This window comes from Budorcas taxicolor, chromosome 6, assembly GCF_023091745.1.
Source record: "Budorcas taxicolor isolate Tak-1 chromosome 6, Takin1.1, whole genome shotgun sequence".
NCBI classification, from domain to species: Eukaryota; Metazoa; Chordata; class Mammalia; order Artiodactyla; family Bovidae; genus Budorcas; species Budorcas taxicolor.
Window position 1 is genome coordinate 105,690,457 of NC_068915.1, and position 24,423 is coordinate 105,714,879.

Genomic DNA, 24,423 nt, shown 5'->3' on the forward strand with positions numbered 1-24,423 from the left:
CAGTTCAAAAGTATTAATTCTTCGGCACTCAGCTTTCTTTATGGTCCAACTCTCATATCCATACACAACTACTGGAAAAGCCACAGGTTTGACTAGATGCATCTTTATTGGCAAAGTAATATCTCTGCTTTTTACTATGCTGTCTAGGTTGGTCATAGCTTTTCTTCCAAGGTCATAATTTTTCTTCTAGACTGAAAGGTCTAGAACAATGATGGAAATTCATTCTCTCATAGTTCTGGGAACCAGAAGTCTGAAGTCAAGTGTTGGCAGGATTGGTTCCTTTGGAGAGGTGAAAGAGAAGTCCTCTCTCCCAGCTTCTGGTGGTTTGCAGGCAACACTTGGCTTCTGTTTTATGCTCTCATGTGCTTTCACCTTACTCTAACAGGACCTCATCCTGACTAATTACAACAACCGTATTTCCAAATAAGGTCACATTCTGAGATGCTAGTGGTTAGAAATTGAACACGTGGATGTGTGCGTGTGGGGTGACAATGACACCCAAAAATGGTGTAACTAAGATATCTATTGGAAACTCATCGAGGCTGAGAAAACAATAACTCCTTCAACTTCTTATTTATATAGGTGAAAGTTGAAGCTCAGAGATGTATCAGAGTGCTGTAGAATGGAAAGGACTTGCCTACTTTAAGATTTCAGCCCTTCCTTTTACATCCATGTGACCTAGAATCATCCACTGGAAGTTCCATCCCCTACTTGCATAAGACAATGCCTGCCTGGAATTACCTGGTATGGGGGATAAAGGTCAAATGGAACCATTGCCATGAAGCTGTTTTATCACCTCTAGCAGACATAGAAGAGTAAGGGTAATTTCTCTAAGGTCACAAGCAATAGGTAGCTCTGAGCAGTACATCCAGTCTTGAATCCTTCCCTTAGACACAGCACGGTCCCGGCCACCCCACCCTGTGAAAGCCAAGGCAGAGGTCTGAGGCTCTCATGGTATCAAATGGGAAATATGCCGCAGAGACAGACTCACACAGTAAAAAACTGGAATTTGACTGGGTGCAGCGGTCCCACCCAGCCCTGAGGAAAGTTCATACAGACCGAGTGCCTTTACTCTTTTAACTGGTAAAACTCTCAACAGCAAGATTGTTTATTTGCCAGTTTAAGGCTGTGAGACCAGGGAGGGTAAATAAGCACACTTTAAGGGTGAGGTGAATAATAAAGGTCAGTTTGAGAGTCATGGAAAATTCTGTGGTGGAACTCAAAGCCACTGAAAGATTGTTTGGTAGGAAACTAGTGGGGTGGGGTGGAGTCAGATCACGGTTGTCACCAAGACTCTTCACTCGTTAGCTCTGTTCCTGGTCGGGGAGGAGAGGGTCAGCTTCATTAACTTCCTCCTTCCCGGATTCTCCTCTGTTGTGTGCGTGCTAAGTCACTTCAGTTGTGCCCAGCTCTTTGTGACCCTATGGACTATAACCCACCAGGTTCCTCTGTCCAGGGGATTCTCCAGGCAAAAATACTGCAGTGGGTTGCTATTTCCTTCTCCAGGGGATCTTCCCGACCCAGCGATTGAAATGTGGATGCTTTATCTGCTGAGCCATTGGTGAAGCCCTCCTCTTGTATTAAATGGAGGAAAAGTTATTTAGTCACAGTTCATGGAGACTTAGCCCAGCTCAGCCATTCCAGAGTGATCGGGCAATATCATGAACATAAAGTGTGTTCTTGCCCTATGGATTGGCAATGCTCTTCCTGGGGACAGACATAGGGACAGTCCCGCCCATGTGTACAGGGACAGATGTAAGGATGGTGCTGATGGCAGCCTTGTCTGTGGGCTCAGGGAAGTGGAGATGGCCAGGTCAGCCATCATGAAAGGAATGAATGAGTCAAACACTGAAGATGCAGTAATGGGGGTCTAGGTAGCAGCTAGAAGAAACGAACTTGAGCAGTGATCCTCAAACTGTGTGCGGGGACCAGACACATAGGCATCACTTGGTAACTTATTAGAAATGCAGATGAATGGCCCCACTGTAATTTTAATGAGTCAGAAAATCTGAGAGTGACCCCCTCTGTCTTAACACACCCTCCAGGGAATTGTGATATGTGCTCAAGGTTAAGAACCACTGAAGTAGAGGTACACAGAGATATTGAAACATAGTCACATACAGATATTGAAAACAAACTTATGGTTACCAAAGAGGAAATGTGATGGGGAGGAATAAATCAGGAGACTGGGACAAACATACACAGACTACTACATATAACATAGGTAACCAACAAGCAGCTACGGAAGGAACTCTACTCAACATTCTATGATAATTATATGAGAAAATAATCTGAAAAAAAGAATGAATATATGCACATGGATAACTGAATCACTTTGCTGTACACCTGAATCTGACACAACATCACAAATCAAATATACTCCAAAACTATACTCCAATCGAATTTAAATATGAAAACAAAACACAGTCATAGGTTAAAAAGTAAGACAGAAAATGAGGTTTACTGTTCAATGGACTGGTAAAACTAAAACCATGCACATGTACAAAAAGTATCTGATGGTAGAATTGACTGTTCTGATAAACTTCTTCCACTTAAGAAGTTAAATGTGAGAAGGAATGAGGGATAAAAGGAAGGAAAGAAAGAAGCTTTGAGGCTTGTGTAAGCAAATGCTGATATTTTACCATGATCCAAGAAGTGATTTTGACTCAACTTTCTCTACATGAGATTCTACACAAATGAATAGATAAAATGGGAAAGATAACTAACAATAAGCATCAGTTCAGTTCAGTTGCTCAGTCGTGTCTGACTCTTTGTGACCCCATGAATTGCAGCACACCAGGCCTCCCTGTCCATCACCAACTCCTGGAGTTCACTCAGACTCACGTCCATTGAGTCAGTGATGCCATCCAGCCATCTCATCCTCTGTCATCCCCTTCTCCTCCTGCCCCCAATCCCTCCCAGCATCAGAGTCTTTTCCAATGAGTCAACTCTTCACATGAGGTGGCCAAAGTATTGGAGTTTCAGCTTTAGCATCAGTCCTTCCAAAGAAATCCCAGGGCTGATCTCCTTCAGAATGGACTGGTTGGATCTTCTTGCCGTCCAAGGGACTCCCAAGAGTCTTCTCCAACACCACACTTCGAAAGCATCAATTCTTTGGTGCTTAGCTTTCTTGACAGTCCAACTCTCACATCCATACAATAAGCATAGCACTGCTCAAGACCTTCCCTTGTGTTTTGTTAGATGTGGTTCTCAGTCCTTTACATGCACCACCTCACTGGATTTTCCCAGGAACCCCACGACACATCAAACCTTGAACTCAGAAATGAGGAGACCAAGAAAGAAGGCTTAGGAAATTTTTCCCAGGTCACATGCTGAGAAACTTGTCGAGATGCCCCTCAAGTCCTTCCCATCTTCAAGTTTAGCTTGATTCTTGACAGATCTTGCTTCCCAGAAGAGAGCTGACTATGTCTGGAGACATGTTTCATTTTCACACCTGGGGAAGCACTTTTGGCATCTAGTAAACAGGCACCAAGGATCCTGCTCAACATCCTAGAATGCCCCGGACAGTCCCACACAATAGAGGGTTATTCAGCCCTGGGTGTCTGTGGTGAAGACATTGCAAAACCCTGATACCTCCTACACAGAGCCTCTCTCTTGTCTCCTCCAAACAATATTTGCCAAATTATGCTTAGAAGACTGTATGCATGTGATGAGTTTGGAATTATTTTAAATTATTAGATCTTGTGTTGAGATGAAGCATCAATGAGGCAATATTTTATCTTTGTGCATGTGTGATATAATTGTTTTTGCATAGTTGACCTTAGCTTTTGGAGATAACTTGACTTAGTGACTAAAGCAGCCTTCTCTTAGTGGCTCAATAATAAAGAATCTACCTGTCAATGCAGGAGATGTGGGTTTAATCCCTGGATCAGGAAGATCCCCTGGAGAAGGAAATGGCAACCTGCTCCAGTATTCTTGCCTGGGAAATCCTGTGGACAGAGGAACCTGGTGGGATACAGTCCATGGGACCACAGAAGAGTTAGACACAACTTAGTGACTAAGCAACAACAACAAGTGCCTAAAGCAAGATATCCAGGCTCCACCTTGGTCAAGAGACACTTTACTAACAAATTGCTGCAGATTTTGCTACCTACTCAATGGTCCTTATTCTATTCTGCAATGTATCCTTTCTCCTTATTTCAATATATATATACTGGCCAGTATACTGGCCTGGAGAATTCCATGGGCAGAGAAGCCAGGCAGGCTGCAGTCCATGAGGTTGCAAAGAGTTGGACATGACTGAGCAAATTTCACTTTCACTCTCTTTAATATTCTACTGTTTATACTATTTATACAAAGAGGACTTCCAGCCACAAATGACCATATTCTGTTCTCTAAATTTAGAAACAGGATCACTACTGAGGTCAATGTTTCCCATCTTCTAACACCTTAAGATCCAAGGAAGAGAAATAACAACAACCAACCTCACATATTATATGTCTTCTGAATTGGAAATCTAAAGCTGGCAAGGAGTCTTTCCTAAATTCCAAGTATTACTTTATTATAATCACCTCTAGTTCTCAAGTCCAGTATATGTCAAATCATTTCAGGTTATGAATTATCTTGCTGTCATACACCAGTTGAATTGTGGCATCAATTCAAGGACAAAATGTGGCCCTTCCTTTAATTTACACTCATAGGCACACATACAACTTCTGTGTATAGAAGACTTCATGCCATTGTCTAACCACAGTCAGAGAGGAAGACCAGCATTATCTACATAATATCAACAAAACTTCAGATAAAATACCAGACATCCTTTTTCTTAAATACTCTCTGGCCAGTCAACCACAGGGGATTTCTCACTGGGCACTTCACAGCTCCTAATCCTCTGGCCTTATGCCCTCAGTTTACCCATTCCTCTCCTCTCAGGCAAGTGGTTTAACCACATCCTTTGTGCTTTAATTCCTGTTAACACCCAGTCCTAGGCATTCTCTTTAACCACAAATAACTTATTGATGTAACTTCAAAAGAAGATAGTTTATTCTCAAAAGAAACTATCATTCATGTGTTAAGATAATAAATTATTATTCTCTTTTAAAAGGGGCTGAAGATTTCAACTCAAGTTAGAGATTTCTAATAACTTGAGTTTGATATTCACTCTACAGCTATTTATTGAGAAATTCTGAGATAACACCACATATGAATTAGACCTAAACTGGAGATCCAGACAGGCGTCCATGGGAAGTGAGTGTGGAGGTGATTTTGAAGCAGTAGTGTGCTATTAAGGTTTAACAACCAGCTCTCTGGGGAAAGGAGAGGGGAGAAAAGCTCTCCTGTTTATCATTTGTGAGTTTTCAAATGGTCTTTCTGCTTTCAGGCTTTCAATCGGGTATGTCTGAAGATGGAGTTGGAAAGCCAAGTATGGTAATTGCCATCATATAGACCACATTGGAAGGACTGATGCTGAAGCTGAAACTCCAATACTTTGGCCACCTCATGCGAAGAGTTGACTCATTGGAAAAGACCCTGATGCTGGGAGGGATTGGGGGCGGGAGGAGAAGGGGACGACCGAGGATGAGATGGCTGGATGGCATCACCGACTCGATGCATGTGAGTTTGAGTGAACTCCGGGAGTTGGTGATGGACAGGGAGGTCTGGTGTGCTGCGGTTCATGGGGTCTCAGAGAGTCGGACATGACTGAGCAACTCAAGTGAACTGAACTGAGTGTTCTGATCACACAGAATTGAACTTAAAAGAAGAGATACTATATGATATCACTCATACGTGAAATCTAAAAAGCTGAACTTGCAGGAACAGAGAGTTTGATGATGGCTGCCAGGAGCTGATGCTGATCAAAGGGCACAGACTTCCGGTTTTAAGGTGGATAAGCGCTGAGGACCTAAAAGTACAGCAAGGTGATTATAATTAATAACACTGTATTATATACTAGAAAGTCACTGAGAGTGGATCATAAATAGTCTCATCACAAAAAAAGAAACAGTAAATCTGTGACATGATGGGGATACTGTAGCTAACACTATGGTGTAAGTATTTCACAATATATGAGCATCAAATCAACAGGCTGTGCAACTTACATAATGTTAAATGTCAATTACATCTCCAATGAATCTGGAAAGAAAAATATAGGTGTAGGAAAGGGTAATAAAAGAATCAGGAGATGATTTTTTTTGAGTATTTATTGTTGTTTTTGTTCAGTTGCTCAGTTGTATCTGACTCTTGGTGACCCCGTGGACTGCAGCACGCCAGGCTTCCCTGTCCTTCACCATTTCCCAGAGCTTGCTCAGACTCATGTCCACTGAGTCAGTGATGCCATTCAAACATCTTGTTCTCTGTTGTCCTCTTCGCCTCCTGCCTTCTGTCTTTCACAGCATCAGGGTCTTTTCCAATGAGTATTTATTATCTTTGTTTTAATATAATTTATTCATGAGTTTTCATAAGTTCATTTTTGAATAACAGTTCTGTTTAACAACCAGCATGAACCATTCCTGGAAGTATGATAGTCAGTCCTTGTGAGTCCTTGCAAGCTATATCCAGCACAGGACTAAAGTTGGATGAATTTGAATAAACATGGAAAATACACAGTGGTAGCAGCATGTGCACAAGTCCTGTGGTAAGAAGGAGTCTGAGATGGTTGCTAAGGCTTTTTGTTCTTTATCCTAATAACAAGTGTAGCTTCTGCAGGTTTATAGGCTGTTCTTGGGAAATTTTTGCTGTGGAAGGACTGTGTGTTGGGGCATGGTTCCCGCTGTCACTGAGTGATTTTGGCTAAGTTTAGCTAAACACAGAGAGAGAAGGGTTATAGCTCTGATTGGAGACTGGATGCTGTTTAAATTTCTTCCGATTCTGAAATGGCATGACACTCAAACTGAGACTGAAGTTTCTGAGGACAGGTAGAAGATGTGAGAACTGGTGCATTAAGAACCTGGAAATGGTTTGCACATTATAAGTAGATATATAAATATGCCAGAAACTTGAGGCCAAAAAAGCCTTATCTTTAAAATAAATAACCACAGGAAGCAAAGGGAGTCAGGTGTTTTCTCTCTCTCCCTCCCTCATTCTCCACGGGCTCCTATTTTTGAAACCTCACTTCCTCGAAGTGTCAGACAATTATATCGGCTAATATATTTTTGCCAATGTGATCCTAAAAAGGATAATGTGAATTATTTATGCCATTCCCTCTTGGGGGGAGTGAATAGGACCATGAACGCTGCAACATTTCATTTTAGGGAATTCATTGTGCGAGAGATTTCAGAGAGTACAACCCAAGATTAGGAAAAAGCTGATGAATAGCCTCAAATAGAAGAAAAAATAATCTGCCGGAGAGCTCCCTTTTATTTATGGCAGTAGCTATGGCGTTGTCTTCTGTGACTCCTACTGCCCTCCAAGTTTTAGACACAGGGCTTCCTGACTCCACAGCTGCCTGTTCTGGGGTGCCTCTGAAGGATCTGCAGCACTCCCCACCCACCGCAGGAACCCCAAAGCCAGGACACCCCATGTCTGCCTCGACCCAGGGCTACAATCCCTCCCCTGGGAACCACCCCCTTCAGGCCACTACTGTTGATACTTGAGAGAATATCCCACCTTCTCCCCCTCACTTTCCGCTGAGAATTTAAGTCTCTATTAGTCTCGGCTTGAGATAGCCTTAAGAAAGATGGCTTTGAAGACTGTCAAATTCTTGCTTCATTATGTACTAATTATAGGACACTGGGTGAGCTAGGGAACTTCTCCGGGCTTCTGTTTTCCTCTCTATAAAATGAGGACTAGAATACTCCCTGTCTCCCAAGTTAGGTGTAGAAGGAATGAGCATTTCAAAATTCCTAGCACAATCAACTCACCAAGCCAATGGACATGAGTTTGAGTAAACTCTGGGAGTTGGTAATGGACAGGGAAGCCTGGCGTGCTGCAGTCCATGGGGTCGCAAAGAGCGGGACACGACTGAGTGACTGAACTGAACTGACTGAACTGAGCACAATCAACAATTGATAATATGCTACCTTCTATGATTATTATTTTCATCTGCTACCTGCCCTGCCCTGCACCTATGTCCTTTTCCAAAGACTCATTAACTTGCTCATCCATTCTAAGTATCTGCTATGTGCCAGATACTTTACCTCGTGTTGTATTTACCTTGCTGGCCAGGTAATTTACAGAAGTTCTTTACCGGATACCTGTTAGAATTTGCCCAGAGTTACTTTCATCATTTTTCAGAGAGTATTAGCCTTGTGTTACAGCCGAGCTAGCAGATCTATCAGAGGATGACTAGAGAGGTCCCCTGCCCCAGAGAGTTGACCTTGACCACCACACATCAGTGTCATTCTCCTAAAGAGTCAATTCTGGATCATGTCACCCATGCTCACTTTCTTAAAGTACATGTTTAAAGTTAGTCTATGGGTTTTTCTTTCTATGGCATTAGATAGACAGATTCATTTCATTTTTTAAATTTTATTTTAAGGAGTGCTAATAAGAGGGGACAGACACTACTCCACAAGCATCTGTGTAGGCTTGCACTGATCTGGGGTTTTACAGGCATTAGATCATTTCCTCCTGACAGCAAACGTGTACAAAGACATCCTTCACTTGGTTTTATAATTGAGTTAGCTAAAGGTGAGAGCAGTTAAGGAACTTGCCCTCAATTCCAGCATTTGCAAAGCCTGAACCTGGGTTCCCAGGCACCAAAGCCTAGCCATTTTGCTTCCTGCAGGGCCATCAATCTACCAATCATCTGACAGTTCTACCATTCTGGCTTTGAACCAAGACTCATCACCTCTCAGACATGATAGCAAAAGCACTGTATTGCCGGGTGAGGGAATCCTGACATCCTCCAGCTCAAGTTTCCCCTCCTGTTTATTCAGGTTTTCTACTACCCAGATCAGTGTGACAATTTTTTTCCCCCCACAGAGGAATTTAACAGCAAAAAAGTTGAATGGACTCACCATTGAGGGCACAGAAATTTAGCAAGAAACACAGCTAAACAACTTGCAACTGCATCTGCTGTCTGTCTTCTTGATTATGACCAAATCCCAGTTGCCACAACAGAGAGAATCATCGGTCTTCACTGTTAAAATGTTTTTTGTCAGTGCTGGTTCGGAAGTCTATTTCCTTTCTGGATCCCCTGTAAGGATCTTGGTCTGTAAATATCTTGGTTTATTTGATGGGTACAGTGATCAAGGAGAGCCAAGTTTAGGTTGAAGTCCCTGGTAACTATTTACAAGGACACAAAGTTGCTCTTAGGAGTCTGGGTTTGGCTGGGTCTGGGACAAAGCAGGTGGGCAGAGCCAAGGAGGAGTCACAAGCCTGACTCACACCTGCTGTTGACATCAAACAATTTTGTGATCCCATAGTGCTCTTCCTCTCTGTGCATGAAGACTAAGCTTAGGCAGCTGTTCTCCCCACTGCTCTCAGGCCAGGAATCTTCCTTCCTAGGGTAAAGGTAGCAAATGTGCCATTTCTTTTCTTTCTTTCTTTGCCAGCATTCTACATAAGGCCTGGAGGCTGGTCCTCTGTGATGTACGTTGTAAATATCATCTCTCAGGATGAGGCTTGCCTTCTCACTGTTCTCATGGAGACTTTTGATGAACAGAGGTTCAACTTCCATCTCATACTGGTTGGTGGTGGTTGCCTGGAGCATTATTTTACAAATGTTTTTGAGACCATGGGAAGCTCAGTAGGAGAGAGCACCCTGATCTTTTAAGGACATCTGACCACCATGAGGGCCCCCAGGACTGTCATTTTGTGCCCTGAAATAAGCTAGGTAAACAATCAAATGGATTTCAGCTCATGTTTCTATCAATGTAGCCACTGGATGACACTCTGAAGATAGATGAATGGAAAGACAAAAATTCATGAGAGGAAAAGGGATGGTACAGATTATCAGAAGCTAGTAGAAATACACACATTTTCTCTCTCCCCTCAAGAAGGCAGGCCAATTTCACCTTCTAGGAGGAGAAGGCATGAGCTCTAGCTTTGAAGGGTGAACAGAAGTTTACCAAGCAGGAAAAAGAATGTCTCAAGGCATACAGATGGGTAGTGGGATGAACAGAGTGGAATGTTGAGGGAGATCCAGGCAGTTTGGTGGCCTTGTGTCATCACACGTGTAGAGATGATGGTGAGAGATGAGTCTGGGTAGGCTTCTGGGGTTCATATCGTCATCATGGACACATTGTGTATGTTAAAAAGTTGAGACTTTATTCTGCAGGTTGTGGGGTGTCTGTGGTGTTCTCTTTTATTTAGCATCAGGGTCAAAATATGTAAAATAAGGCTTGGGTGAAAGACAGAATCACAGAAAGAAGAAACCAGGAAATGTTTACAAATTGGCAGGTAAGATAGTAGCATCGGCTAAGTTTTACATCAAGGATATGGGCTTTTAGCAGAAGTTTCTACCTGAAGATATAAAGGAGAATACAGAAGAGAAACTTGGGGCTTTGCCTTTGAAAAATGGGAGATAATGAGAGTAATGGGTAATTGATGGGTTGGGGTAGAAATCTAGTTATCAATCTTGGAGTAGAGAGACGCAGAAAAAGACTAGGGCTTGGGACTGGTTCTGGGTCGTCACGTGGAAAGTTGGCCTTGTAAGTGACAAGGAAGCTCTATTTCCAGAGCCGAGGTAGAAGGTCAGAAGCTACTAGAGCAAAGCTGACCCGACACTCAGGAATTTCAGCTAATGTGTTGCATACAGCCTTAGTAGAGCAGAGAGTGCAGGCTGTACCACCTCAGAGGTTTAAAGCCCCTCCGGGCCCTATGCGTCTACAGGATCTTGAACAAAGCTGGCCCCTCTGTGAGAGGTCAGGCGGCCATTACTGTCAAATGAGATTAGTGCAGTGGTGAGCAAGAGATGCAGGGCCAGCCCTCCTAGCTCCACGCTCAGGCTTGCCTTGGCAGTTCTTCCTGCTTCCTGCCCTCTACTTTTCCTTCCCCTAGCCAGGGACCAGGAAGGAAGAATTTAGGCAGTTCTAGAACTACTCTGCCTGCAATTGGGGAGACCTGGGTTCAATCCTTGGATTGGGAAGATCCCTTGGAGGAGGGCATGGCAACCCATTCCAGTATTCTTGCCTGGAGAACCCTCATGGACAGAGAAGCCTGGCAGGCTACAGTCCATGGGGTCACAAAGAGTTGGACATGACTGAGTGACTAAGTGCCGCACACAGCACAGAACCACTCATAGACTCAATCTTGTGAGCCAGATTTTGAGCCCCTGTTTTGATTAACCCAGCGTCTGTCCCCCACCCCTGGCCTATGCCCCAGTTCTCACCAGAAAGGGACCAGGTACCAGCGAGCTGAGTGACCTTGGTAAAGTGTAGGGATCCTCCAAACACCTACTTCCTCATCTGCAAGTGAAGAGAGTAATCTCATCTTCATGGAGTAGACACAAGTTTTCCTGAAGAGGATCAGTATCACACTACGCATTTTGCCCAGTGCTCCACAGACGTGACGGTCACCATGCCGGGCATGGTGGTGACCACGCTGCCATCTTGTGCTCTATGAGTCATACAGTGATAGTCTTACCAGCACACTTGCTTCAGAGAGAGAAGAGCAGGTGTGTGGGTTTGAGAAAGAAATGGGCACATGTAACGAAGATAGAGGAGCAAGAGAAATCCAAACTAGAGAAAAGAGGCAGCCAAATGAAGTAAACTTTAATTTATATACTCAACGGCTTCTTTGTGGCTTCAGGAGAAAGGTAATGATATGATTACATTGTGCTCAGTTGCTCAGTCTGACTGTGATCCCATGGACTGTAGCCTGCCAGGATCATCTGTCCTTGGAATTTTTCCGGCAGGAATACTGGAGTGGGCTGCCATTTCCTCCTTCAGAGGATCTTCCTGGTCTACGTCTTATACTTTGCCAGGCGGATTCTTTACCACTAGTGCCACCTGTGAAGCCCAATTATATGATTATTATATGAAAAAAGTATGCAAATGAAGAGTCTATTTAAAAAAAGGAAACAATTAAGAAGACCCTGGACAAGCCCAGTGACCCACAGGATTAATACCATCTCATGACACAAAAGACCTTCCGTATTTTGTGTACTGGGGATAGAAACTTTTCATTCTCCATTTGCTAAGACTGTGTCTCTTAACCTTTCTGTCTGTCTCAGTATAGATCTTCAAGACCTCATATACTGATTTTTGCTGTAATTTTCTATTTATTTATCTTGCCCACAAGAAAGTGAACTTTCTGGAGGTGAGGATTATGTGTATATTTTACCTTTATTACCTGGCACATAGTAGACCTCATTAATCTTTGTGTTTGTGAAAAGAATTAAAGTTGACTCCAGAAACCTCTTCCCACATAAGATTTTTAATCTGTTCTCAAAGGATACACATAAAAATGTAGCTTTCTTGTCAAAGGGATAAACAGAAAAGAGTCAAACAAACTGAGATTTTATGTAGCAAGAACTATGCAAGGCATCATCAATAATATTGGTTGAGTGAGTAAGAAACCCCCCAACCAACAATATATGAACAGAAGTTTAGAAGCAGGAGCAAAAGAGATCCCTCAAGGAATAATGGAGTCTGCCAGAGAGACAAGACTGTCCAAGGCTAAGTTTGTCAAACACTATTTTTAACACTGCCTTTGAAAGGGCATTTGAATGAAAGAAAAAGAATTTATGCAATTAGAATACATTTGTCTTTTGTGTTCTTATCTGCTTCTCTCACAAGCTATTTTTGGTAAGTTTGCATTAACTTTCTAGCAAAATGCCAATTAAAGCGACTTTTAATGCGCTGTGTTTAAAAGACTGAATCCAAAGAGGAAAGCGTGTTCTATCTGCATGTCAGTGTTGAAGCTAGATTCTTAATCCTACTTGGATAAATAACTGAAATTCTCAATTGTTTTCACCTGGGACGGCAACATATTAAATGGAAACACAAATTCTCCAAGAGGTGATAAAGAATGCATATATCTAGTGCTGGTTGCCTTTTTTTGTTTCTATCTCTCCCTCTGGCTTTTCCCCTACCTTTCTTAACAGTTCCTCTCTTAACAGTACTGTGTTTTCCTGATAGGGTCAAATGACATCCTAGCTTTCATGTTTATAAACTGAAAATACACTCAAGCCTTTGTTGACGGTCTGAGTGTTTTACATGACATCAGCTTTCACCTATTTCTGGCAATATGAATTAAGCCCGGTTGCAGTATTTACGTTTGAATTGCAGGTGCTCTGGGCAGAGCTCCAGTTACACTCATGACTTTTGTTGAAAAACGACTTCAAAGTGGAACCAAAGATTTAACTTGGTCCTGTGTGCACCTTTCCAGATTGACCAGGTTCCGACTTCTCTTTCATGTCTCCTTATTTCGGTGCACACTGTTCTCTCTACATACTGTTCCTCCTCCCTTTCCTGAGTGTTTAATTGCTTTCTATTCACTGACTCTCCTTCAGGCATCACCCACACAGAGTCCTTACAGAACCTCTGCTAACTTTGATTATCCCTCTGAATTGTCACCAGAGTCAACGTGTCAGACTCTCCCCAGCTGTGTTGTAAACTGAGGGCAGGTTTTTACTACATTGATTAAGATATATTTTCTAATAGAGGAACTGATTGGGGCCTTAAGTATCCAGTTTACAGTATATGCCTATAAAATGCCTGTAAAATAAAGAAAAATTTAGAGTGGAGATATGGATGAGTAGGGATATATCTACAATAGTTTGATTATTATAAAACTTATATAGTTATAAAACTATATAAATTATCCATACCTACAATGGATAATAAGTGGGGAAGGAAGATGGATAGGACAATGACAGATGGACACATAGGTGGTGTATGCACAGAGATGGAGCTAAGAGGAGGAATGAGGTAAGGATGAATGCCAAAGTTGTCCTCTTATCCCATTGCTTTCTCTTCCTCCGTGACCTTTCTATTCCATTATTAGGAAACTTCTAAGGACCATCCATCTTATTTATTTTGAATTGTTGGCTCTTTTCTTTATCCTCTGCCTGAAAAGGTAGAAAGTAAACCAGATTTTGTTGAATTTAATCAGCACTCTCTTCTGCAAAGTCACCTACAAGTGATTTGGTTTCCTTTGAACTAGTATAAAAAAACAAAATGTGTTTTGCCAATTATATGTGGTTAAGACATATATTAAGTGTTTATGTGGTGAGAATCCATTCACCATACAAATTAGATGGGCTGCATCAGTAGGCATCACCTTTAATCACAGTTGGGAAGAATGGGGTGACTGCCCCCTTGCCCTGAGGTCTCTTCTGCTAAGTGAAATCAAAGTAATGGATAAAAGATATTGCCAAGGGGAAGCTCTCTGACACCCTGCTTCTGCTTATATATTGTAGGATTAGTGTGAAGGACTCATTACTCTCATGTCAGACTTCTATAGAGAAATCTGGGGTAGTCACATGTAATAGGAAAAAACCTCCAGCCCACAACATTGAACACAACACACAGAGCCAGAAAGAAGTCCTATTTTCTTTAGGAGTGAAGTGTGGGGTTTTGGTGGATGGCTAATATGGAAACTCTATCTCTCTTCTTCATATATATATATATATGAACATATATATACACATACATACATACATATAGCTGATTCAAGATTGCTGGGAGAAATATCAATAACCTCAGATATTCAGATGATACGACAATTAGGGCAGAAAGCAAAGAAGAACTAAAGAGCCTCTTGGTGAACGTAAAAGATGAGAGTGAAAATGTTGGCTTAAAACTCAACATTCAGAAAACTAAGATCATGGTATCTGGTCCCATCACTTCATGGCAAATAGATGGGGAAATAGTGGTAACAGTGACAGACTATTTTTTGGGGCTCCAAAATCACTGCAGATGGTGATTGCAGCCATGAAATTAAAAGATGCTTACTCCTTGGAAGAAAAGTTATGACCAACCTAGATAGCATATTCAAAAGCAGAGACATTACTTTGCCAACAAAGGTCCGTCTAGTCAAAGCTATGGTTTTTCCAGTGGTCATGTATGGATGTGAGAGTTGGACTGTGAAGAAAGCTGAGTACCGAAGAATTGATGCTTTTGAAGTGTGGTGTTGGAGAAGACTTTTGAGAGTCTCTTGGACTGCAAGGAAATCCAATTAGTCCATCCTGAAGGAAATCATTCTTGAATATTCATTGGAAGGACTGAAGCTGAATCTCCAATACTTTGGCCTTCTGATGTGAAGAACACTCTCACTGGAAAAGACCCTGATGGTAGGCAAGATTGAAGGCGGGAGGAGAAGGGGTCGGCAGAGGATGAGATGGTTGGATGGCAGCAACGCAATGGACATAAGTTTGAGTCAACTCCGGGAGTTGGTGGTGGACAGGCAGGCCTGGTGTGCTGCAGTCAATGGGTTGCAAAGAGTGGGACACAACTGGGCAACTGAATTGATAGCTGATTCAATTTGCTGTACAGCAGAAACTAACACATTGTAAAGCAATTATCCTCTTTAATGAAAACACTCCCAGGCTTCACCCTTCTTAATCTTGTAACTCTGACTAAATCATCTAACCTTACCTATTTCAGTTCCCATATCTGTGAAATCAAGATGCACCAGGTTTCTCAAGTTCTTATAAAGATTCAAAAGATAATCCGAAGAAAGCATCAGCTCAGTTCAGTTCAGTCACTCAATCGTGTCCAACTCTTTGCGACCCCATGAATCGCAGCATGCCAGGCCTCCCTGTCCATCACCAACTCCTGGAGTTCACTCAGACTCACGTCCATCTAGTCAGTGATGCCATCCAGCCGGCTCATCTTCTGTCGTCCTTTCTCCTCCTGCCCCCAATCCCTCCCAGCATCAGTGTCTTTTCCAGTGAGTCAACTCTTCACATGAGGTGGCCAAAGTACTGGAGTTTCAGCTTTAGCATCATTCCTTCCAAAGAAATCCTAGGGTTGATCTCCTTCAGAATGGACTGGCTGGATCTCCTTGCAGTCCAAGGAAATCTCAAGAGTCTTCTCCAACACCACAGTTGAAAAGCATCAATTCTTTGGCGCTCAGCTTTCTTCACAGTCCAACTCTCACATCCATACATGACCACAGGAAAAACCATAGCCTTGACGAGATGGACCTTAGTCGGCAAAGTAATGTCTCTGCTTTTGAATATACTATCTAGGTTGGTCATAACTTTTCTTCCAAGGAGTAAGCATCTTTTAATTTCATGGCTGCAGTCAACATCTGCAGTGATTTTGTAGCCCAAAAAAAATAAAGTCTGCCACTGTTTCCACTGTTTCCCCATCTATTTCCCACATCAGATTTCCTTGTTGCTCAGTTGCCAAGTCATGTTCAATTATCTGAGATGCATGGACTGCAGGACTCCAGGCTTCCCTGTCCTTCACTATCCCCTGGAGTTTGCTCAAATTTATTATGTCCACTGAGTCAGTGATACTATCTAACCATATCATCCTCTGATGTTCTCTTCTTTTTTGCCTTCAATCTTTCCCAGAATCAGGGTCTTTTCCAATGAGTCAGCTCTTTGCATCAGGTGGCCAAAGTATTGGAGTTTCAGCTTCAGCATCAGTCCTTCCAATGAGTATTCAGGGATGATATCCTTTAAGATTGACTGGTTGGATCTCCTTGCAGTCCAAGGGGCTCTCAAGAGTCTTCGCCAGCATCAGTTTGAAAGCATCAGTTCTTTGGTGCTCTGCCTTCTTTATGGTCCATCTGTAGGAAATGCTCAGAAGGTGTCTGCTGTCACTAAGAATTTTTCTGAAATATATCTCACCTGCCCAGGATCAGTGATGGTTATATTCTTGCTAATTTGGAGTCTCCTTGGTTTCCTATGTCTCATCTAGTCCAAGTAGTAACCTGAACCTCATCATTGTTCATAATATTCATAATATAGGAAGACATTTGAGTCAGGAGATGTGAGCCTTGTATCATGTACTTGGTAGAGTTTGCCTTCAACCCTTCAAGTGCATAGAGTCAGTGCCCAAGTTTGCCAGCATGGTGGCCAAGACCACCTCCAATCTACTTTCTCCAGTTCACTGCTTCTTGCTGCTCTACATGAACATTTAAGAAGACTGTACCTCCAATGTCCCTCGTTCCTGTTCAGTTATTCTTGATACAAGGAGCCTTCAGCTAGAAGCCTTGCATGGCCAGCATGCACGTCTTCTGAATTTTCCATTTTAGACTCAGAGCCTTTGCAATGGTCCACAAGACTCTGTCAACCTGACCTTGGCTACTTGTTGGGTCTCACCTCCCAGATTTCTCCTCACTCAGAATCTTTTCTCTTAATTAAAAAGAAATGCAATGCAAATTTTAAAGATGACTTTCTGTTTACAGTTGTTACAAAATATTGGCTCTATCCTGCATCCTTGAGCCCATGTTACACCCAACAGTTTGCACCTCCCATTATCCCACTCCTGTAGAGCCCTTCCCCTTCTGGTAACCACTAGTTTCTTCTCTGTATCTGAGTCTTCTTCTCTTTTGTTACATTCACTAGTTTATCATATTTTTCGGGGCTTCCCTGGTGGCTCAGACGATAAAGCGTCTGCCCGCAATGCGGGAGACCTGGGTTTGATTCCTGGGTCGGGAAGATCCCCTGGAGAAGGAAATGGCAACCCACTCCAGCACTCTTGCCTGGAAAATCCCATGGACGGAGGAGCCTGATAGGCTACAGTCCATGGGGTCTCAAAGAGTCGGACACGACTGAGCGACTTCACTTCACTTCATCATATTTTTCAGAGTCCATAAGTGATATAACACAGTACTTGTCTTTGGACTCTCTATTTCTTCTTCCTAGCATTGCCTTTTCCCCATATTTCCACACAGGTCCCTCCTCTTCTCCTTTTGGGTATCTGGTGAAAAGTCACCTTGTCAGAGAGGCTGTTCCCTTCAAGCATGATGGAAAATAGCAACACCTCTTGTGTTCATTTCTATCCCCTTTTATAATTTTTTTTTCACAGCACATTTCACCACCAGACAATAATGCTTTATTTTTGAATTTATTTATTTTTTTCTGTAAGGTTCATGAGAGCAGGAAGTCTGTCTTGTGCAATCTTCATTGCCTAGGTCGTGCGCTGAGCACTGTTACTCATTATTACCACCACGACTGGAGGAACCCCTGCCTCTGTAGCGTGGCCCACATCTCCCTTTAGCCTAGAGTTCCGTGACTTTGTCTTTATTTTATTTTATTTATTTACTTTTTTAATTTTTATTTTTACTTCATTTTACTTTACAATACTGTATCGATTTTGCCATACATTGACATGAATCCGCCACGGGTGTACATGAGTTCCCAATCCTGAACCCCCCCTCCCACCTCTCACCCCATATCATCTCTCTGGATCTTCAGCTTAGTTTTCTGCCGTCAACTCAAATCTACCATCTTTTTGAGTCCTCCAGTGAACATCCCTAAGGTGGTTACTTGTTCCTCCTAAATGCTGGAGAAATTAAAATTTTTACCTGCCAGTTGTCATTTGTGGCCTTGTATATGCAGAGTAGTGCATTGAATTAAGTGAACATATCTTGGAGTCAAGGACTGTCTGGGGGTCAAATCCTGGTTTGGCTGTTGATGAATGAACTTGTGCAAGCTACTTATCCCACCTGTGGGTCATCTTGTCAACTGTAGAAGAGGACTATGCCAGTGTCCACCTCATGAGCTTGCTGCAAGAATTGAGTTGCAGCCCTGGTGGCTCAATTGTTAAAGACTCTGCCTGCAATGCAGGAGACTCAGGTTCAATCCTTGGGTCAGGAAGATCCCCTGGAGGAGAAGGTGGCAACCCACTCCAGTATTCTTGCCTGGAGAATTCCATAGACAGAGAAGTCTAGTGGGCTACAGTCTGTGAGGTCACAGTGAGTTGGACACAACTCAGCGACTAAACCACTGCCACCACATTGATCAGATCACCATGCCTGGCACATAGTATGCAGTAGTGAATGTTTGCACTTATTTTTCTCATGTCAATAAGCTGTGCCTCCAGTTAGATCAAAAGCTCTGTTCTTTGTACCCCTCGTACCATATGGCAGAGACTTTCACACAGCAGGTGCTCAATAACTCTGTTGACTTTTGGTAAAAGTATTTCCCTAAAGAAATGTCAGAAGAAATGCTTAGAAATTTATGCCAAAGCAGTTGTACTTATAGAGCTGTTTGGGGACTTGGGAAGGAAAAAGGAGAGTCTCCAGAGACAGTTCCCTTGCACACTCATTTGCAAAACATTTTCTAAGCATTTATTGTGGGCCAGACAATATGCTCTATGCCCTAGGGATGCAGCAATGAAAAAGGCATGCTTTTTTTTAATTTAAGGGGGGTTTCTGGGGACAGATTTGTACACGGAAAGCTGTAAGACATGTGAGAAAGGCTGGAAGGGAGGTCTGCACAAAGTGTGAAAGTGTAACAGGCTCATTTGTGGGTGGGGCTGCACTGGATGGTTACTTTTTCAGGTTGACTCAGGCAGCCTACATTTCTATTTCTGTGTACTGCATGAGTGATTTTGAAAACGAGAATGAAGTTAAGATTGAAAATGGAATAGAGTCCCTGGGGAATGGGAGCAGAAGTGGTTTGGGGAGAATACACACAAACTGTGTAAAACAAGAAGTGCAGATTGAACAAAAATCTATTTCTTTAGGTTTCACTACAATCGAAAAACACTGTCCTGAGGACAGCACATTGAAAAAGACTTAGGATGTTGTTAATGAAGAAAAGTACTTCTATGCTTAATGCTCTTTTATTAAAAGAATGTAAAAATGGCATCACACTGTAGGGTAACTGGCAGGACCCAGCAGAACAAAGCATAATCTTGCCTCCAGGTCCTTTACCATGCTGCTGTTCTTGCCTGCCTGCTCCCCCATCATTCATACTTCTAAGTTCTCTGACAATGTCTTCTCAAAAAGCAAAATTAATTTTCTGATAAATACTATCTTAAAATGTAATTCTAATGAATCCTTTTAGCAGACTGGTTACAAACTATACCAAATTTAGCATCGTTCCCTTGTAAATTTATCAGATTGCAGTTCCAGTTTTCTGTTTACTGTTGTACTTGTGTAGCTGGCACGGTTTAGATCAATACAAGACCAATATGCAAAAATCAATTGCATTCTATATACTAGTAATGAATAATTTGAAAATGAAATGAAAAACTGTTTTATTTATGGTAGTATCAATGTTAAAATACGTAAGGGTAAATTGAACATAATAAACAAAAGATTTTTAAAACTATAAAGCATTGTTGAAGGAAATTAAAGATCTAAATAAACAGAAATATATTCCAGACTCATGTATCAGAAGACAATACTGTTGAGATGACAATACTCCCCAAATTGATCTACAGATTTCGAACAATCCCTATCAATGTCCCAGCAGATTACCTTTGGAGAAATTTATAAGCTGACAATGAAATCTATATAGAAATGCAGGAGACCCACATTGGCCAAAACAATACTGAAAAAGAGCAACAATATTAGAGAACTCACATGTTTCGATTTCAAAGCTTACTCTGAATCTATAGGGTGGTGTTAGTGGTAAAGAACCTGCTTGCCAATTCAGGAGACGTAAGAGATGTGGGTTTTACCCCTGCATTGGGAAGATCCCCTGGAGGAGGGCATGGCAACCCACTCCAGTATTCTTACCCAGAGAATCCCATGGACAGAAGAGCCTGGAAGACTACAGTGAATAGGGTCGCAAATAGTTGGACATGACTGAAGCAACTTAGCAGGCATGCATGCGTAGTGATCAAGATGGTAGGGCACTCCCATACAAAAGGCCGTCTACAACAATGGAATAGAACCGAAAGGACAACTAATTCTTACAATGTTCATCAATTCATTTTTAACAAGAAATTCAATAAAGAATAATCTTTTAAGAAACTTTTCTGGGACAATCGGATATACACTCATGCAAAAGAGTGAGGTTAGATTCTCTGCTTTATACCGTATATAAAAAGCCAACTCAAAAGCAACAACTGAAGAAATAAAACTCTTGGAATAAAATGTAGGGGTAAATATTTGTGACCTAAGCAATTGTTTCTTAGACATGACATCAAATGCACAAAAACCAAAGGGGGAAAAAAAACTAAATTGGACCTCTTCAAAATTAAAGATGTTGTTTGGAAGATACCAGGAAGAGTGTGAACAGATAAAGCACAAAATGGCAAAAAATATTCACAAATCATATATTTGATAAGGAACTTGCATCCAGAATGCGTACAAAATTATTGGGTTCTTAAAATTCACCAGTTAAAAACCAATCCAAACAAAAATATGTAAAGAATTTGAATAGACATTTCTCCCAAAAATAGACTATTTCTCCAAAGAAGATATACAAATGGCTAATAAGTACATGAAAACAAAATGTAGTCACTATTACACTAAGCTACTACTTCATTCCCACTTGGATGGCTGAAATCAAAACGGCAAGTCTTTTTGGAGCATATGGAGAAAATACTAAGTAGAGTTACCCTATGATTAGAAATTTCACTTCTAGGTATAGATCCAGGAGAAATGAAAACATACTTCCATCCACAAACTTGTATACAATTGCTTATAGCAACATTACTGATAGTTGCCAACAAGTGGAAGGTCTTCCCTCGTGGCTCAGCTGGTAAAGAATCTGCCTGCAGTATGGGAGACCTGGGTTCAATCCCTGGGTTGAGAAGATCCCCTGGAGAAGGGAAAGGCTACCCACTCCAGTACTCTGGCCTGGAGAATTCCATGGACTGTACAGTCCATGGAGTCGCAAACAGTCGGACACTACTGAGCAAATTTCACTTCACTTCAACAAGTGGAAACCACCAAATTCCCATCAGCTGATGAATGGATAGATGAAATGTGGTATAACATACAATGGAAAATTGGGGAGTCATGGAAAGGAATAGCAGAGACTTCCCTGGTGGCCCAGTAGTTAAGATATTGCCTTCCAGTGCATGGGGTAGGGGTTTGATTCCTGGTAGAAGAACTAAGATCCCACATGCCCTGTGGCCAAAAAGCCAAAACATAAGCAATATTGTAATCAATTCAATTTATTACAATTGAAAATTTTGTTTATAAAAAGGAATAGCATAAGGATATATATATGGATAAACCAGAAAACGTTATGCTAAGAGAAAGAAGCCAGTCACAAGGGACAGATGTTTTCATTTATGTGAAATTTCTAGAATAGGCAAATCCATAGAGAGAGAAAGTAGATTGGCGGTTGTGAGGGAGAAGAGTTGGGGAAGTAGGGAGTGACAGTTAAAGGGTAAGAAGGGTTTTTTAGGGGGCAATGAAGATGTTCTGAAATGAGAGCTCACCAAACCCCACTGAACCCTTTCAACAGGGTGAACTTTATGATATATGAATTATGTCTCAAAAAAAGTTACATTTTAAGCACTGCAGCAACAAAGTTGAAAATATCGACAACAAAAAGAAACATGTTTTAGGTAACAGTAATGTTGGAATGCTAGACTCCTATGTCTAGGATTCAGACCTAGGAACATTAGGTCCAAATAGATCTCAAATTTCTTCTAGGACAGTGATATTGGTTTGCTTGAATTTATCCCCACCTCCTCCTCCCAAATTGCTTCTGTATTAGATTCACATCAATGACCAGGAATTATTACTACTTCTACTCTAGATTATTCTCTTTGCATGTTTGAGAATTAAAATAGCTGCTATTATTATTGTATTTTTACGTTCTGTTTTTTACATTCCTTTCTGTTTTATTATGTTTTTATGAGCCTGGCACAGAGAGCTTTATATCACTAAGCATTTAATATCTATGCCATAAATTGCTCATAAGGATTATGATTGGATACATTTTTCAGAAACGAAAGTGGGACCTAGGAAGGGAAGAAGCTTTTCCAAGGTCACTTAGCTCAGAGAAGAATCAAACTGTGTCTGATTTCTCAACCCATCTTTCATTAGTATTCTGTACTGGCCCAATTCTAAACTGCAGTGTGTCTTCCATAATTAGTAAACCTTTTTTAAAAAAATCCTCCTTCATGTTACCTACACAAGTCTAATCCCTCTCCTACCTAACAGTGCTTCGCTTATTTGAATATGGTTTCTTCCCTGGTGGCTCAGACGGTAAGGCGTCTGCCTGCGATGCGGGAGACCGGGGTTCGATTCCTGGGTCGGGAAGATCCCCTGGAGAAGGAAATGGCAATCCACTCTAGCACTCTTGCCTGGAAAGTCCCATGGACGGAGGAGCCTGATAGGCTACAGACTATGAGGTCGCAAAGAGTCGGACACGACTGAGCGACTTCACTTTCATGCCCTGCTTAAGTCTAACTCCTATCTTAGGTTTCCAAGTTATGGTCCTGAGACACTTTCCTACATCTGTCTGGAGACTGTGGTGTCTAGAGATTAGGCTTCCCTGGTGGCTCAGTGGTGAAGAACATGTCTGCCAATGCAGGAGACTCAGATTCCATCCCTGGTTTGGGAAGGTCCTCTAGAAGAGGGTATGGCAACCCACTCCAGTATTCTTGCTTGGAAAATCCCAGGGACAGAGGAGCCTGGCGGGCTGCAGTCTATAAGGTCGCAAAGAGTCAGACACGACTGAGCACGCTCCCATCTTCAGAGATTACAGAATAAGATATTGAGTTGGCCAAAAATTTCATTTGGGTTTTTCTGTAACATCTTAAGGAAAAACTCAAACAAACTTTTTTGACCAACCCAATATATCACTACAAGAAGTGCTCCTGTAAACACTTTGAAAATAAATTCTTTATGTTTCCCAGTGAACCTTGAAAGTTAGGCAATATTCTGCATATTTTGCAAAGGACACAGTTGAGCTCAGAGAGGCAAAGATTTGGCCCAAGCTCACGTAGCCACGAAGTAACACATCCAGGGTTTGAAACCCTGTCTGGTTGTACTTGTCACTGCTTAAACCTGAATTGTTTAATAGACTAGACTGGCCCCATTTCCTCAACACTGTGGATAAACAAGAACTGACTATATTGGTAGGAAGGATCCTAGGAAAGAACTGGAATTCTCCAGATAGCTGGATGTTGTAAATCTTCCAAGAGAAAGTTAGTGGAAGCCAAGCTTATTTGTCATCATTAGAAGTCTTTAATATTTCAGAGGGGTTTTTGCATTTGCTGAGCTGGCTACTCTTTCTCAAAAGAGTTTTTGCAAATCTTCCATGTCATTGAATTTTTTTCTGTTTTCCTCCCCACAGTGAGGTATTGTCTGGGTGAGAGCATTCCTTCACTTCTCCTAGGCCACCGTTTTCACTGAGAGACTTTTAACTGTGGTGCTTTACACAAAAAACACAAAAACTTAGCTGTTATTTTGATTAGAGCATGAAATGTGCCTTTTATGCTGAAAGAAATTATTTTTTTCCCCAAAACTTCTAGAGTGATTGTCCTACTTGGCAGTGGGTTGAGAACTGGATTGGGGTGGGGGTGGGGGTTTCCTGTCCTTGATGTGGAGGCTTGCCCCCTCTGAGGGCAAGTGCTGGCCACCTACAGGGTGTGACCAGCAGTCTTTTGGGATGTCCATCCCAGGCCACTGAAGCCAGATAGCAGACATTAAAGAGGCAGCTGGACTCAGGGCTGTCTCAAGTCAAGCTGGGCCAACGAG